The sequence below is a fragment of the Aedes albopictus genome, chromosome 1 (genome assembly GCF_035046485.1).
Source record: "Aedes albopictus strain Foshan chromosome 1, AalbF5, whole genome shotgun sequence".
NCBI lineage: Eukaryota > Metazoa > Arthropoda > Insecta > Diptera > Culicidae > Aedes > Aedes albopictus.
This window is the reverse complement of record NC_085136.1, coordinates 121,040,320-121,057,883: the sequence shown is the minus strand read 5'-3', so window position 1 is coordinate 121,057,883 and position 17,564 is coordinate 121,040,320.

Genomic DNA, 17,564 nt, shown 5'->3' with positions numbered 1-17,564 from the left:
AGAAAAATCCGAGGTACATGAAAGTTCGATAATAATCAAAATTTTGACACCGTGAGGAGTTTTCGACGAAATTGAAGTCTCTCATCCTCAAGAATCCTTCGGCACAGCTGCCGACCATTCCGATTAACATTTCGTCGTGCAATATCGCGGAGGTTTCCCTGGCAGACCCTCAGTTCCACGTCCCAGGAAAGATAGACCTTGTCATCGGAAGTGAAGCCTTTTGAGAGCTCCATAGCGGTCGGAAGCTTCCGTTAGGAGATGGACTGCCATGGCTGACTGAAACGCCATTCGGATGGGCCGTCGCTGGCACCGCATCAAGCCAATACAACTGAATCCCTCGGATCTGTAACCTTTCTACGAAAGATGATCCCCTAGAAGCCACTCTCCAACGGTTCTGGGAAATCGAGGACAATCTCGACGGTCCTGCGCGGTCGGTGGAAGAGAACCGGTGTGAAGAGAACTACGCAGCAACTACCACTCGTGATCGATCAGGGAGGTATATCGTCAGTATTCCTCGAACCGACAATCCAATGGTTGTCCTAGGAAGCTCCAAGCAAATCGCAGATCGTCGTCTTCTGAGTGTCGAACGGCGTCTCGAACGTGATCCTGCTACCAAGGACGCGTACCACCGTTTCATGGACGAATACCTCCAACTTGGACACATGAAGAAGCTCGAAGAACCAGTAGATGATGGTCAACCCCATTGCTACATTCCACACCATGCGCGTTTGTGGGCGCCTGGGCGCTGAAGCACAATGGAGAAACTTGCGAATGGGATTCATCACTTCCGATCAAGCTATTACGAAAAAATAATGAAGCACTACAAATGCACATTAAAATATAACATATTATAGTGGAACCTTACAAATGCGTAATAAATTAGGACATCACAATTGAACTAATACAACACAGAACATATATTTAGCCCTGTTACCCTATTGGATAACGATTTCCGATGACAGAATGACGAGGTTTCATTAATGTTATTGGTCCATCAGACAATCCTATAATCGTATTTTCTCTGACAGGTTGCCTTTCGTTCGCAGCATTAGTTGCTTTAATAGCTTGAGTTTTGGTCTAGGAATTTCTAATCCTAAGGGGGCCTCACGATTCGGGTTTTATCACTAGAATTCTATAACTTGAAGTCTGTGCCACGGAAAGGTTTACATCTCTAGTACTTAATCACGGCCCGAAATGGCCTGAATGTTGGCAAGCGAAATAGGATTGCGGGCATCTATTCTGCCAGAGCCCTAATAATGCGCATTAATTCTAGGGAAATATTTACAAGTTAAAATAGCACATTTAACACAAAAATAAAACTTGTAATAAAGCTTCAACAGGAATGGAAGGAATTCCACTCCACTGTACAAATGCTAGACGAGGTTCGTGTTCCACAATTCGCATCTCGTTCGAATGTTATCAACCTCCAGCTCCATTTCTTCTTCGACTCCTCCAAGGGAGCGTATGGCTCCTGCTGCCACGTACGAGCTGAAACAAGACATGGTGTGTCAGTGCAGCTGCTAACTGCGAAGACAAAGGTAACTCCACTATCTAGTCGTCATTCCATCGCCCGGCCGGACTATGTCGACGCAGCTGTTCCAGAAAGTGTTGGCCACGCTGACGATACCAGCTCCAGCTTACTTTTGGACAGACTCCACTTCGGCTCTCCACTAGTTGCGGTCACCACCTAACCGTTGGAAGGCATTCGTAGCCAATCGAGTGTCACATATCCAGCATGCAGTCGCCGTGAGTCGCTGGAAACATATTCCTGGCATCGACAATCCAGCAGACGATATCTCACGGGGATTAAGTCCAATCGACACTCTACAGTGCAAGCGGTGGTGGAACGCCCAGACAACCAGGCATCGCATAAGGATGCACGCTGCAGCGGCGTCAACGGACTGGAGTTCAGGCACATCTCGACCTGGGCCAAGAGAGTTACCATCGCACATTGGAGTAAATCACATCAAAACCTGATCATAAGTGGAAAAACTCAAAATGAAGTAATTGGGGTTTCCGTTGTGTTTTTGCTAAGTGTAGTTATCGTGTAATCGTTTGACAGCTAAGCAGTGTCCAAATGTTTTGTTTACGCTTATCAGAAGAGGTTAAGTGAAGCTGAAGTTTAGCCGTTTTATTTGATATGACTCACAGCGCGTGCTAGTTTTGACCGTACAAAGTGAATGAAATTGATATTCAATCAATTCAATGATGCAGTTTGTTAAAGAAGGTTAATGTTGTTATTCTGTTAATTTGAAACCCAAACAAATTGGCGTTGAATTTACATACAATATATGAAAATATTGAAAAAAAATATTTGATGGAATCCTTTACCGTACATTCAAAATGAAATAAGTTGATTTTCCGGCTGTTTCCGGAAAATCTGCTTTTAGTGTATGATAAAACTATTGTTCCTCTTTCAAATGCAGAAAGAAAACCTTCCGGATATTTCCGATTTCAAAAGTTGCAACACTTTGAAAAAATCCTGATAATTATATTATTATATGATATTATTTGCCTTAAAACACTATTTGGCCCTCTGAACGTATTTTTGCTGAAAACTAGAATTCAACAGCTTTCAAGCAAAAAAAAGAAGTTTAAAATCGGTCAACTGGTTCAAAAGTTGTGATTTTTTGAAAAATTTTAGTTTCGAAAAATCTTGACTTTTACAATCATAAAATTGGTCACCCTAATGACGAAATAAAAAAAATACAAAAACTATGAAATACGTTTCATTACTAATTTGGGTTGTATTTGGGTTGCGAAAATGCGTCAAAATAATTTTGATCAGTTTTGATGTACTAGGTGCTCCACTGTGATCGGTTTGTCTTGAGCAGGTGCTTCTTCGCTCACTTGACGGCAGCCTCCCACAGGCCTCCGAAGCATGACGCTCTCGGCGGTATATCCTGTCTCGGTCGGTATTGTCCACCTTCAGCATCTGGTAGATACGGTTAAGTGCGTGAGACGCACCCTTGAACAAGTCGCACTGTCCGAGTGCAGCTCGGCGATTCTTCCACTGCGGGCTACGACACGATGAAGTGCTGCTAGAAATGCAGCCGTGGTAAGGTCGCTCATCAGCTCGATGTGAACGGCCCTGGTAGCAAAACAGACGAATACCGCTACGTAGGCCTTCGTTGGTGCACGATTGCGGACGGTTGCACAGTGGCGGGCCTCCATACCAAAGTCGGACAAAACCTCAAATGTTAACCGAAATAACTAAAATTCACAGGTTATGATGATTTTAGTTCCCTAAATCTATTTCTGATATAGGACTTTTCATATATTTTAATTTTACTATATTAGGGTGGTTTAAAATTTTGAAATCTGCTGATTATGGAAAGCATGTAAAAATAATCAAAAATAAGCTATCACGATGTGCTTTCTGAACGTAGATTTTGATTAACCTTTTCATTTGGGGGTTCTTAAATCATGTATTGGTTTTGAAATAAACTATAATTGTGTATTTGTTGCTGTTAGGGTGGACCAAAATCTACAAAACTACATAAATCATTAGAAAAAATCGTTTACCTACGTTTCCTTCCAATGGATCAATTCAGATACACACCAATGTTGGCTGACAAAACGTGGTGTATTCTCAGGGACTGCCCATAGACCACATGACATTTTATGGTGGGTACACGGAGGTGTGCCAATTCAATCGTTATGGGGTCGGATAGTCTAATATAGTAAACTGCGTAAAATTTGAACTGCTTTTTATCAATCTCGTTTCAACAATTTCAAATATGCTCTTCCGAGTTTGGGTTGTAAGGTACAACGATCTGTGCTATCACTTGTCGAAGCAACCGAAACTACCCCATCTATAATGAATACATAATTCATATCCGCAATATTGAAGGGAGTTTTTGATAAACGATCATCAGAGATCGGTAATCATATTGATGAACAGTAGAGTTCCAGCAAATATTTTCAAAATCTTTATCACTCTGTGTGTCGTTCAGTAGAAATGTGTTTAACGAAACCGCATGAATAACATACAATAAAACTTCAAGTTTAAAAACCCAATATAAGGGGTTTCACTAAAGAGCGTAAAATGTTCGTTTCATAAAATTGCGATTAAAATATTCAAAGATTGCCTTGTTGATCGCAACGTTTACGCAGAAAAATATTTAACGTAGCGTTTTACGCCGTTTAGTGAATTTCTTTTATATTTTATAGATGATTGTTGCTTTGAACTGTAGCGATGTGCGCGTAGAAAAGAAACGCGAAGATGTCGACGAATTTGTGTCACTGTATATTGAATCTTCGATAGAAGTTCATAAAGAGATTCCTGGAAGCAAGGTTGTTGAGCAATTCTGACGATTAAGATGAATCGAAGAAACGACCAGTTTAAGAAAATCAATGAGCAATGGTTTGTAGTTATTTTTACATGTTTTTCACGGTTGTTTTTGTCTTTCTTTTATTTTGAAGGTTAATATTTAGTTGTATCTGGTGAAGCAACATGTAGGTAGTGTCTAAGTGAATAAAGGCTACTTAGTCATCACTCCTTTCCTCTCCAGCTTACTGTTTTTAACTGGAGCACCCACCTTCCTGTGTTTTTCTGTCAAAAAATAAAATAATATTAAAATAATAATATTTAAAAACGTTAAAGCTGTGGCAATTACATTATCAGACCCCCCCCCCCCCTCCCCATCCTCCTATGTCCATCTCACTTGGTGAATGTCTCTTACAATAATGAAAATTACCTTAAACTGTTAGTATTCTGAAGTCAAATTAAGCTATGTTAAGATTAAATTTGAACTTCAAACAACATCACTTCCTCCACAACCATGCGGCTCCATTGTGACCTGATAGAAAAAAAAATTTCGGGCTTAGCGCAAAAATGCGCAAACAGTGACCTATATAGCCAAAAACTAGACAAAATTGCACGCCAGATCCGAGATACGGCGTCGTTTTCTGATGTTTCCTAAACAAGTACTGGATCTCTGTAATACGAAGTTTTTCTCCAAAATTTCTTAAAAGTCATTATGTTTGCATATTGTAAAAACATTCAAAATTTGTGATTGAATCCCAAATAATCCCTGAAATGTTATGGTTATTCATACCCAAAAACATAAAAAATATTGTCACACTATTCAAGTCTTCCTAACTTTTACAACGAACTCATAAAGGAAGCTCATAAAATAAAGACAATAAATACTAATATTGTAGTACATAAAACTTCAACTTTGAAAAAATCTACAAGACTGAATTTTCGACCAAATGACTTGAAAATTTGGGGTTTTCTTAGTTGAAGTATCTATAATGGGAGAAAAAAATTAGAAAAATAAAATATTGAAGTCGATTTTTGAGGTTTTGTCCGGCTTCCGGCCACTGTGGGTTGGTTTGAGGTAGAACGGTCCACAATAGTCGACGCCGCACAGTGGCTGATTTCGTCATTTTAGCGCGCTTAATTAATAACTTTTCAACTATGACATTTAGCGTCATGGTGTCTTCGAGAAAGTTTTTCACTATCACAAGGAGCTTCTTTTAAACTATTGTGGAAATTGATTAATCCCCCTAAAAGTGAGATAGAAAATTTATTTTTTGAATTTTTCAAGATACAAGGTTGGCGTCTTCACAAAAGTTGTAGAAAATGTTGTTTGGAGCAACTTTGTCGAAAACGCCAAGTTTGTAACTCCGTTACTTTTGAAGATACGTTACGTTTTCTACCGTCAGCCCCTTGAATAGGGTTTTTTCGCAATAACTTTCTAATAACTGATTCTACATTTTTCTCATATTCTACAAAGTTATAGATAATGGTAAAATACACAATTTTGCCGAACATGACATCACGCTAATTGCAAAAATAAAATAGTTAGAACGGTTTTTATAGTTTTTTGGGCCATATTTCAAGCATATGTAACTTAGCTATAGGCAATTATATGCAAATTTCCTTCTACGCATGTGAAAGTACAAGTAATTGCCTCGCTAAGAAAGCCAAAATCATCGAACTGTAAGAGACTGTAAGATGGTTTTTGTATTTAAACTTACAACCATTTATGGAACTTTTATATGGGATTTATTTATATCTTCAACATATTTATTTGACAGTTAGTGTCAGCCTGCATTTTGATTGTTATTGCAAGTGTGTATGAATGTATAGAAAGGTTTGTGGTGTATTCTGGAACATTCATGAAAACTTACCATCCACTTCTATTTCCTTACTAAGTGCTGCACGTAGTCCATGAAAGGGGCGAACGATGCGTCATTTCTTCTCAAATTTCAAACTTTTGCGTGACATATTTTGTAAACGCTTCCACTAGTACATGTCTACATTGGTGATAATGAATTATTGATCTTATTGCACTTTAAAGTAAGCTGCTGTTGAATTGTGATCTGACAAAAAAGTAACACTTTATGCGTTATTTTCTTGGACTACTGTGCTCCAGTGAGTTAGTAAGAAAACAGAAGTAGATGGTAACTTTTCATGTAACGTATTTTATGAATGATCCAGAATACACCACAAACTTTCTATGCATTCACACATATGTACTTACAATTACAATAAAAATGCAAGCTGGCATGAACTGCCAAATAAATATGTTGAAGATATAATTAAATCCCATTGTACGCGCCGTACGCGTGCAGGCCGAATGACGGCCACTCCGGCGTCGACCGACAATTATATACAAGCGGAACGCTGACAGCCAGGCGGTTTTTAGCGTGTTGTGCTTCGCATGGGCGGAGCTTGCTGTGCAGCGAAGCGAGTGCTGGCCGACTCATTTCATTGAATGGAGACTCTATATAATGTGTGTCATTGTCATTTTTTGTATTCAGTCATTATTAAACCGTCGTCTTGAACGGAGCAGCAAGCGTTTTCTTGTACCGAAAGAATAGTAGTAGTGGTGGCTAGCCCGATCGGTGCGAGGATCGGCTGGCATTTTCCTCTTCCCTTCCACCCCGAGCCGGTGGCGAGTTTGTGTGTGTCGGAGCTGGTGCGCAAGGAGAACGTGTTGTGTCCTGTTCAGCGTCGTCGTTGACCGATCCGTGGTGCGGTCGTTTCGGTGCATCGAGAGGAGTAGCTGTGGTCACTGCCGTGCTTGATTGGTCGTGATACCGAAGGAGTGGATGCCAAGAGTTATTCATTATTCAGAAATATTTTCCTCCCTTTTTGGCGTCCCTCCTCTCGCGTTATCGTCGGCAAACAAGCGGCGGCGGGCAGATCGAGCGAGAGTTCGGCAATCCAGCCGTGGTCCTTCGAGCAGAGGTTTTTGGTAGCGGTGGCTGATAACCGTGGTGTGCACGGTCGTCGGCTTCGAGTGGTCGGTGGCTGCATCGAGTGCAGCTGTCGGCATTCCCCAACGTCAGCTGGCTGCAACGAGCGCAGCTGTCGGCATTCCCTCATCGGTGGCTGGTAACCGTGGCGTGCACGGTTGTCGGCATCCAGTGGCCGGTGGCTGCAACGAGTGCAGCTGTCGGCATTCCCCAACGTAGGCTGGTGGCGAGCACGATCGTCGGTGGTGAGTGTGTTTCCCCGTCGGTGGCTGCAACGAGAGCAGCTGTCGGCATTCCTTCATCGGTGCAGGCGGTGGCTCTGGGTAAGTCGTTGGTGCTGCTAATCCAGGTAAGTGCAACGAACCTACCTCCAGAGAAGTTGTGTACCCAACATTTGGTCCGGACCGAGCCGGATAGAGCCAGTGAAGATACAGTCCATTGTTAAATATTGAGTTTCCCGAGAAAGTTTTTTCCATTGAGCTAGAACTGTTATTCTTGAGCTAGAGTGTGTTTAGCCCCAAACGTGACAATTCCGTAAACTTTCGAACCGCGTAAGAGGAGTTATGTCTATCCGCGAATATTCGTAGTCGTTCCTAACGAGATTCCTGTCAAGCGAGCTTGTGAAAGGTGAGTCGTAGTGCAGTGGTACCCGAAGAAAGTGAAAGTGATTGCCCTTCGTAAACTTTAGTGAATGGTAAAGCGATAGTCTATTATCGTGAACAACAGTTAAGCGATAGCCCAGTGTACTGAAGTGATAGTGTGAGAACCATGGAGAGTTTGAAGCAGTTGATCCACCAGCGTAGACAGGTTCAGACACGAGTGACGGCGGTTGTACAGAAGCTGATCGATGCCACCGAGAGTCCCGAGATGATGAGCCTTTCCCAGTTGAAGGTGTTTGAGAGACAACTCGAGGTGCACTACGCAGAGTATTTGGCGAAGCATGATTTGGTCATGGATCAGTGTTCGAGCGCAGATTTCGAGGATCAAGATAGTGAATTCGACGAGTTCGATGAGGTGCATACTGATGCACTAGTGAAGCTTAATCAGCTGACGGATTTGAGTTGTGCCGAGCAGCGTAACAGCCCTCAGGAGATCGGGAGACATCGTGGCCGAGTGTTCGAGAGATCTGAGGTGAACAGGGTGCCATCTCCCAGACCTTCAACGATGACAGAGACCAGTTCACCACCAGTGTCGCACAAAGCGATAGCTAGTTCAGCGGAGAGTGAGAGCTGTGCAGACCAGCACAGCAACAACGAGTGTCCTTCCTTATTGAGAGTGAGGGTGGATCATCGAGTGACCAAGGTGAAGCGGTCCAGATTGGGTTTCGGCTACCCCCAGGTCAGAGCTTGTACATCAAAGGAGTCGTGTTCCGAGAGGCACCAATCGGAGTTGCTCTTAGAGAAACCAACCCTAACAGAACAGAGTAAGCAGAGTTCCAGCGTAGCGTCCGAGCAGCCAGAGGAGAAGATGGCAGTAGAGTCTGCTGTACCCGAGGATGTAGTGTCTGAAGCACGTTCCGGTGTTCAACGTCGTTCCCACCATGTACTTTTGATGCCGGCGTTGGTGAATGTAAGAGCGAAGAGCGGAGGAGTCAACAAGTTGCGTGCGCTTATGGATACCGGGTCTCAGATTGGTCTAGTATCGGAGTCTGCCGTGAAGTTGATTGGGCTGCCGTGGTGCCCTGCTGAATTTCCGGTTGAGGGAGCAAGAGGAGTCAAGTATGGAGTTTCGTATTGTGAGAAAAACAAGATCGTGCGATACTTCGACTGTTCGGTGACAATGGGGGTGTCAGGAGGGATCGCATGCGTACCGGTGATCATCTCGAAGTGGAAGATCCCCACCGATGTCGTGTTGGCCGATCCAGGATCCAGTGAGCCGAAAGATGTGAACCTGCTGATTGGTGCTGAGCCTTTTTCTTCAATCCTGGTACGGGCTCAAATGAGAATCTCCGAAAATCAATTCATAGTGTATGAGACCCAGTTTGGTGGGGTTGTCGCCGGTGCCTTTAAGAAGTCTGTAGAAAAAGCCTACCACGTGATGTGTGCCACCAATGAGAGCCTGCTGCAGGAGATGTTACAGCGGTTTTCCAAACAAAGACAGTGTCCAGAGTCGAATGTGCCAATGATTGTAGAGCAGAATATTGAAGACAACTTGTGCGGAACGAGCAGAGGAGACGAGAACGAGCGAGTCATGGTTATACCACAGTTCCACGATTTTGTTAGCGAGGTAGGAGACTCCAAGTCGTCAACGGTAAAAGGGTTCGTGTCCAGCAAGGAAGATCAAGCCATCCAATCCAAGATTATGAAGTCGTGCCCGGCCTTCGCGAAGGTGGTTAAAGATGTTTACAACGATATCCATGAACGAGTCGATGCGGTCAGTCAATCGAATAGTTTCCCAAGTCGTGCCGTAGTGGAGTCTGCAGGTACCAGCGCAAACGTGTTTGACAGCGAGTTGAAAGCGAGTGATGGGTCCACCGGGGAAGTTCTGGTAATCGAGCTAAGGGGAAACCCTAACAGAAAACAAGAGAGAGTAATTCAGAGAGAGGATTCTGGAGGAGAAGCGGGAAAATCGGGTGCGTTGTGGAGTCCAAAGTGTGATCGAATGTTGCTCTGGAGGAGTTCGAATTCTATGCTATGCTACAGGAGGGTGATGACGCGGAGGATCCAGCAGAAGTTGGTGAGTGGGTTGAGATGGAGTGGAATACTTTATACCGCGCTGTTCCGACAGTTTCTAGTGCAGTTTGGCGTGAGCAAGAACCGGCTGTGGTCCAACAGTCCGGTCGAGTTGCTGTGGTTCGTGGAGAGTCCGGATCCGTTCCCGGAGATAAGTTGTGCTTTGGGAATCTGCAAACAAACCAGCTGCTATTCGAAGGAATTCACCAGAGCCGAGCCTGGTCAGACGAGTTCAGTGTTTAGAGAGTGCTACCGAGGATTGTTGTGTTGTTTCGATGAGGGAGTGAGTGTTCCTCCGGATCTTCAGACTGTGGAGTATATGATCCAGGAAGTTATGAGGTTGGTGCTTGGTGAACTGATGAAGTGCTACCGTATCCAGCGCAATTTTGATCAAGATTTGCGGGAGGTGAAAGGACTGTCCAGTGTGAACTATTTGCATTTGTGGGCTGAGTGGACAATTGATTACTCTTCATCGCTTCCTTTAAGGGCAAAGTGGACTATAAGTGCAGAAACGGGTACCATTGTGCTACTGATGAGGGACAGAATATCGGATGAGTTGAGGAGGTGGGTTCTTGAGGTTGCACTTTACCTGAGAGGATATGTGACCAGAGCCGCCGACACTGAGGTTTTTGTGGTGATTTCCGGCGTTCGCATCCCCGAAGATAGGGTGGCTGTCGTTGGCCTATATCAACCAGCCATCTATTTCTGCTTTGGAATCGTATTCCAACCGGCGGGAGTATGTACGCGCCGTACGCGTGCAGGCCGAATGACGGCCACTCCGGCGTCGACCGACAATTATATACAAGCGGAACGCTGACAGCCAGGCGGTTTTTAGCGTGTTGTGCTTCGCATGGGCGGAGCTTGCTGTGCAGCGAAGCGAGTGCTGGCCGACTCATTTCATTGAATGGAGACTCTATATAATGTGTGTCATTGTCATTTTTTGTATTCAGTCATTATTAAACCGTCGTCTTGAACGGAGCAGCAAGCGTTTTCTTGTACCGAAAGAATAGTAGTAGTGGTGGCTAGCCCGATCGGTGCGAGGATCGGCTGGCATTTTCCTCTTCCCTTCCACCCCGAGCCGGTGGCGAGTTTGTGTGTGTCGGAGCTGGTGCGCAAGGAGAACGTGTTGTGTCCTGTTCAGCGTCGTCGTTGACCGATCCGTGGTGCGGTCGTTTCGGTGCATCGAGAGGAGTAGCTGTGGTCACTGCCGTGCTTGATTGGTCGTGATACCGAAGGAGTGGATGCCAAGAGTTATTCATTATTCAGAAATATTTTCCTCCCTTTTTGGCGTCCCTCCTCTCGCGTTATCGTCGGCAAACAAGCGGCGGCGGGCAGATCGAGCGAGAGTTCGGCAATCCAGCCGTGGTCCTTCGAGCAGAGGTTTTTGGTAGCGGTGGCTGATAACCGTGGTGTGCACGGTCGTCGGCTTCGAGTGGTCGGTGGCTGCATCGAGTGCAGCTGTCGGCATTCCCCAACGTCAGCTGGCTGCAACGAGCGCAGCTGTCGGCATTCCCTCATCGGTGGCTGGTAACCGTGGCGTGCACGGTTGTCGGCATCCAGTGGCCGGTGGCTGCAACGAGTGCAGCTGTCGGCATTCCCCAACGTAGGCTGGTGGCGAGCACGATCGTCGGTGGTGAGTGTGTTTCCCCGTCGGTGGCTGCAACGAGAGCAGCTGTCGGCATTCCTTCATCGGTGCAGGCGGTGGCTCTGGGTAAGTCGTTGGTGCTGCTAATCCAGGTAAGTGCAACGAACCTACCTCCAGAGAAGTTGTGTACCCAACACCCATATAAAAGTTCCATAAATGGTTGTAAGTTTATATGCAAAAACCATCTTACAGTCTCTTAAAGTTCGATGATTTTGGCTTTCTAAGAGAGGCAATTACTTGTACTTTCACCTGCGTAAAAAGAAATTTGCATATAATTGCCTATAGCTAAGTTACATATGCTTGAAATATAGCCCAAAAAATTATAAAACCCAGTATAACTATTTTATTTTTGAAATTAGCGGGATGTCATGTTCGGCAAAATTGTGTATTATACCATTATCTATAACTTTGTAGAACATAAGAAAAATATAGAATCAGTTATTAGAAAGTTATTGCGAAAAAACCCTTTTCAAGGGGTTGACGATAGAAAACGTAACGTATCTTCAAAAGTAACGGAGTTACAAACTTGTCGTCTTCGACAAAGTTGCTCCATACAACATTTTCTACAACTTTTGTGAAGACGCCAACCTTTTATCTTGAAAAATTCAAAAAATAAATTTTCTATCTCACTTTTAGGAGGATTGATCAATTTCCACAATAGTTCAAAAGAAGCTCCTTGTGATAGTGAAAAACTTTCTCGAAGACACCATGAAGCTAAACGTCATAATTGAAAAGTTATTAATTGAGCGCGCTAAAATGACCAAATCAGCCACTGTGCGCTGCCGAGCGAGCCGTCCGATCGGGAGGTCTTAACACCAGGACATTTTCTCGTTGGGTCTAACCTGCAAGCGGTATCCGAAGTTGACCTACGTAAAATTCCCGACAACCGTCTGGAGTCGTACGAGCTTGTCCAGAAGCACCTGCAGTACATCGAGGCTCGTTGGTACCCGGAGTACCTTCAACAGCTGCAGTCCCGAGCTACCAAGGGCTGCAATCCACCGGTCACCGTCGAAGTCGACCGAATCGTCGTTATCAAGGAGGATAACGTCCCTCCTGCCAGCTGGCCGCTCGGAAGGATAGTCAAGCTACATCCGGGCAAAGATGGTGTCCTCCGAGTAGTGACACTACGGACTGCACCGGGAAAGGACATCGTTCGAGCGGTAGCAAAGATCGCCCTGCTGGCGTCACCGGATCCATGCATCTAAACCGCTCCAGGTAGAGCAACCCGCAAGGGAGAACTTGCTCGAAGCGCACCTGCGCTTAGCACAGGTACCTAATTGCGGCTAAAATACCCTAATGATGAGTCGTTCGATCTATCTGGTATTTCTTTCTTGTTCCCGGTTTGTTGCAAGAATCTACGACGGAGCGATCACCGGCACCAGCCTCGATGTCCAGTCCAGTCTACAACAACCAACCAAACTGAATTTGTGCAATGTGAAGTTTTGGAACACCTCCGTATCCAAGGTGGCCGGAATGCTGGAGCCGGACCTATCCAACCAAATGAATTAGTTTAAGTATATTTGAATTATGTGTAAACTGTAATTACAGTATGCGGCAGGAAAAAATGCGAAAGTGTTTTTCAACTTCAAACCTCATTTTCGTCCATTTGACATTAACCAACCTATGTTTCAACGTTCTATGATCTATAATAGGCTAGTTTTCTGAAAAGTTAATTAAAAAAATCCAATTTTGGTCACTAACCTTTACAGGGCGGCGCCTGAAGATGAAGACAACCAGAATTTTCAAACCGCAGAAAATCACACAGGTCGCTAAATTTCGCATCTGATAAAACAAAATTTTTGATTTTCTCTACAATATAATCAAATATATGTACTTATTCCATCTGGTATGTGAAACTACATGGCTCTGGATCAGTGTGGTCTGGTTGTTCATCGAATTAGAGCTAATTTTGTTACTGTTATAGTCATTTTGTTTAATGACCATTGGGCGCGCAGTTTATTGATATCCGCTTATTAGGCCTACATTATCACATGTTAAACATCAAATATGTTCATTTTTATTTTTCAGTGCAAGAATATAGACATTGACTGATACACTGTAAAGAAAAAATAGTCATATATATCCCATATTTAGCGTGTAATAGTGCCTTGAACTTTTCGCATTTTTTCCTGCCGCACCCTGTACTAGTCTCCCGTTACCAAGGGACTTCGCTCGGTTGTGCAGTGTGCTAATTCAGTTCGGGTCGATTTTTTCTAAGTTGTCGGTTACCACGACACTTAGCCGTTTCGTAGTGGGGCGGTGGTGATTTGATTTAGAACTTTATTCTAAGTACCCCGTTATCAAGGCTCTTGGGCAATTGCGTGTCAAGTGTCTCAGTCCGACCTTAGTGAGAAGGTGGACGAACGTACAACCCAGACAACCAGGAATCGCATAAGGATGCACGCTGTACATCGTATAAAGTACTATTTTAAGTCACTATCGCATATATGTACGGCTGAGGGACAATTTTCATCGCATATGATGTTATTTTTTGAACTTACTGCGATGTTTCTGGTAAAATCATATAAGAGTGCAAATTAACTTTTATAATGCATGACTACATCGTAGTAGACGATATTCCGATGTTTTGTTGCGACGAACTTTGCTTATTCGCAAAAGCTTTCGAGTGAACTCGCAAAGTGTCAATTGAATTCGCATAACTGCGCACTGCGATGATTATACGACTTCGCTTGATGCTTTTCTAATTATGCCTAATTTTTAGTTTAACTCGCATTGGTGTACAAACTAAATCGCATAAAAGTGGAAATAAACTCGTTCAAATGTACATACAAACTCGCATAAGCTAGAATCGTTAACGTTGGCATATTGCGATGTGATATGTGATAACAATGAAAGAGGTGCTGTTGGAGTGCCAAAAAGCTTAAAGAAAGTGACAAGTCATCATTATGGTTACAAAACAAGTAACAAAGTCATCATTTTTGTTTTGTTGACCTTATAATTAACGATGGGTGGTGCTAGCAAGAGAGGAGTAGTGCTAACTGTGCGGGAAATCATGCTACATCATTTTGATTTCCAAAGAGCTTGCCGAACACGTACAGGGCACGGAAACCAAGTGCATTCCAACAAGCACTGAGGTGAGTTAGAATGCCATGACATTTAATCAGTGTGTTTCATAAGTAGTGTTTGGTGCTAAGTGTGAAGTGCGGCTCGATAATCCAAACGTTATTAGTTCGATACTTAGGTGACAAGATTTTTTTATTTCGAATATTTTAAGTCGCATAAGGTGATATATTACCTCGCAATAGTGCATACCGTACATCGCATAAGATATCGCTTCAAGTCATATAGCTTCATTATTTTCCCGTCAATGCACGTATAGCGCCTACACTTTTGTACGTATAAGGCGCTTTTACTGCATCTTATGCGATGTAACTTTACCGCATAAAAGTACGCATAACATGAACATAAACTTCATTATACGTGCAAATTGGTTGTCTGAGAACGGACCAGTTTTGAAGAAGTACCAGTGGTACTGGACACAAAGGGCTTGTGGCGACCCGAACCCCCGGTCAGTGATTAGGTATCGTTTGTATGTGCCAGACTTTTACGCGCGTTTCGGTGGCTACTACGGCAGCTAAGAAAGTCCTTCGATTCCGTGCAAAATTTGTGCTCGAACAGAGGTGTTTCAGAGGGTTTCATAGATATTCAGTGGGCTCCAGAACGTTTCAGGAGGGCTTTACAGAGGCTTCAGGGAAAGTTTTGGAACCTTCCTGACACTCCTAAAGTTCTCGTGAAAGTTTTACGAACTCCTCTTAAATCCCCTGAAACTTACTCTAAAATTTGATTCCATTTACGGAATTTCTTCTATATATGAACGGCATAATTCAACTTATGCACTCGCAGCTCAGTGCATTTCGAAGAGTCTCCATCGTAAGCCACCTCTCGTTGTCTGTGCTTTGTGGGCTTCTGTTTTTCTGGAGCTTATTATGGTCCTCAACCCACACCCACTTAGTTTGCATTAGCGTTTGCGAAAACAAAGATGCCAAACAAAAAGCAACAACGCGACGACCGTGAACCATTTTCCGGCTTTCGGGGGCAATTTTGCCAATGATGCTGTCCACGCGGCGCGGCGAACGCCACTCAACCATACACATAACCTCTCATGAGTGACACTGTATTTTTCCAGGCAGGGGTAGGTAAATAGTTTTCCCCCAATCCAGATCCGGGCGTCCTTTTTCCGATGAAAGGCACATTTTTACCGCCCGCTTATGCTTATCATACATAAACGCTACGACGGCGGAGCTCTGGTGGACACCGGTCCTACCGCGCGTGTGGAGAGCGCGCGCAAATATTGACCTGGGCTATTGCGGGCATCCTCGGTCGGCCACCCGGCACACAAAGCATTCCTTGGGGGCTGTCCATAAACCACGTGGTCATGTGGGGGGGGGGGGGGGGGTTCGGCCAATGACCATTTTGTATGGACAAATAAAAAAAATTGTATGGACTAATGACCACGCTGGGGGGGGGGGGGGGGGTTTAAAAGTCCCAAAAAAATGACCACGTGGTTTATGGACAGCCCCTTGCGTTCACGGTGGCGCCGCCGCTCGCTGGCCGCCGTCAGAAATCGTTTTCGGTTTCGATGGTGCGATGGTGCGGGGCTGATTCAGTAGTTGGTGGGTGATTGTTAGCCTAATAATATATCATTGGCTTGGTCGGTGGACCTAGACACGAGTATTTTTTACGGCTGAGCAAACGAGAGACGTATTCATACCTAACTAGTAGAAAATTCAACCGAAAGTTTTACGCTTGTTTGAACGCCGCATGTGTGACGTCGGTCGGTCGGTCGCTGGTGGCTTGAGAGCCTCGTGTTCTGTTTTCGTGGATTTTTTTATTTTCGGACATTTGTTTTAGCAAGCACACTTCAGTAAACACGAGTGTTGCGGCATGTGACGAGATAAAACTCGTGTTTATGTTGGTCTTGAGAAGTGGTGGTTTAGTAGAGAGAGCTAATTTTCGCGTTGAAACTCGTGGAGCTTTTGTTATCATTTTGGACACGGTCCAGGAGGCAAGCACTGAAACTGTAATATAGATCAATTTAATTCGCTGGGTAATTCTTGCTGAGACCGGACCACTATTTACACCTTGTCTTCAAAAATGTTTAAGGTGCCGATTTTCTGAAAGCCCTCACTAAAAAAGTAAGAAAATGCATTTGGTTATTCAAATTGATGGACCCCCGTTAGTTAGAGCCACTATAATTTTTGCAGACCCCTCGATTTTGGTCAAATGGTGGGTCACTTAAACCGTTATAACTCAAAAGTTTCTCCAAAAACCACCTCAAAACGAATTGTTGTTGATAAGAAGAAAGATAGAGCTACTATTTACAATAATAAAAAGTTGGGTCGGCCATATTGATTTTGGCCGCCATCTTGGATTTTTATACCAAAACATTTTTTTCACCATAAGGGCAGCCACCGATTTTCAATTTTTTGCATCAATTTAAAGCTGAGGCATTTATACATAACACATCAAAAAATTAGAAATGTCTTTTTTTCCTATCGATAGAAATCTATTGAAGTCCAAGAAGGAATCTCAGAAGGAATCCTAGAAGGAGTTTCTAAGATGGAACCTGTTAGGAATCTCAAAAGGAACTTCAAAAAAAAATCTCCGATATAGCTCCCTGAGGAATCACAGAAGGAAATCCTAGAGGGGTAATCTTGGAAGCAGTAATCCCAGAGGAATTTCGCAATGAATTTCAAAGAAATGCAGGGGCTCCTGAACTACTCTCAGTAAGTATTCCTCAAGCAAACCAGGAAAAATCTCTGGAATAATCCCGTAAGTACTTTCTGCAGGAATCCTGGCAAGATCTTTTGAAGGAATCCCAGACTGAACCTCTTTAGGATATTCAGAAGACATTCCCGCAAGAACCCTTGAGGGAACTTTTGAAGAAGTCCTAAATGAACCCCCGGAAGAATCCCATCAAGAACTCCTTGGGTATCCCAAAAGAATCTCCTAGAGGAGTCTTGGCACAAATTTGCGGAGAAATCGCGAAAGGTTCCTGGGATTACTGTGGCATC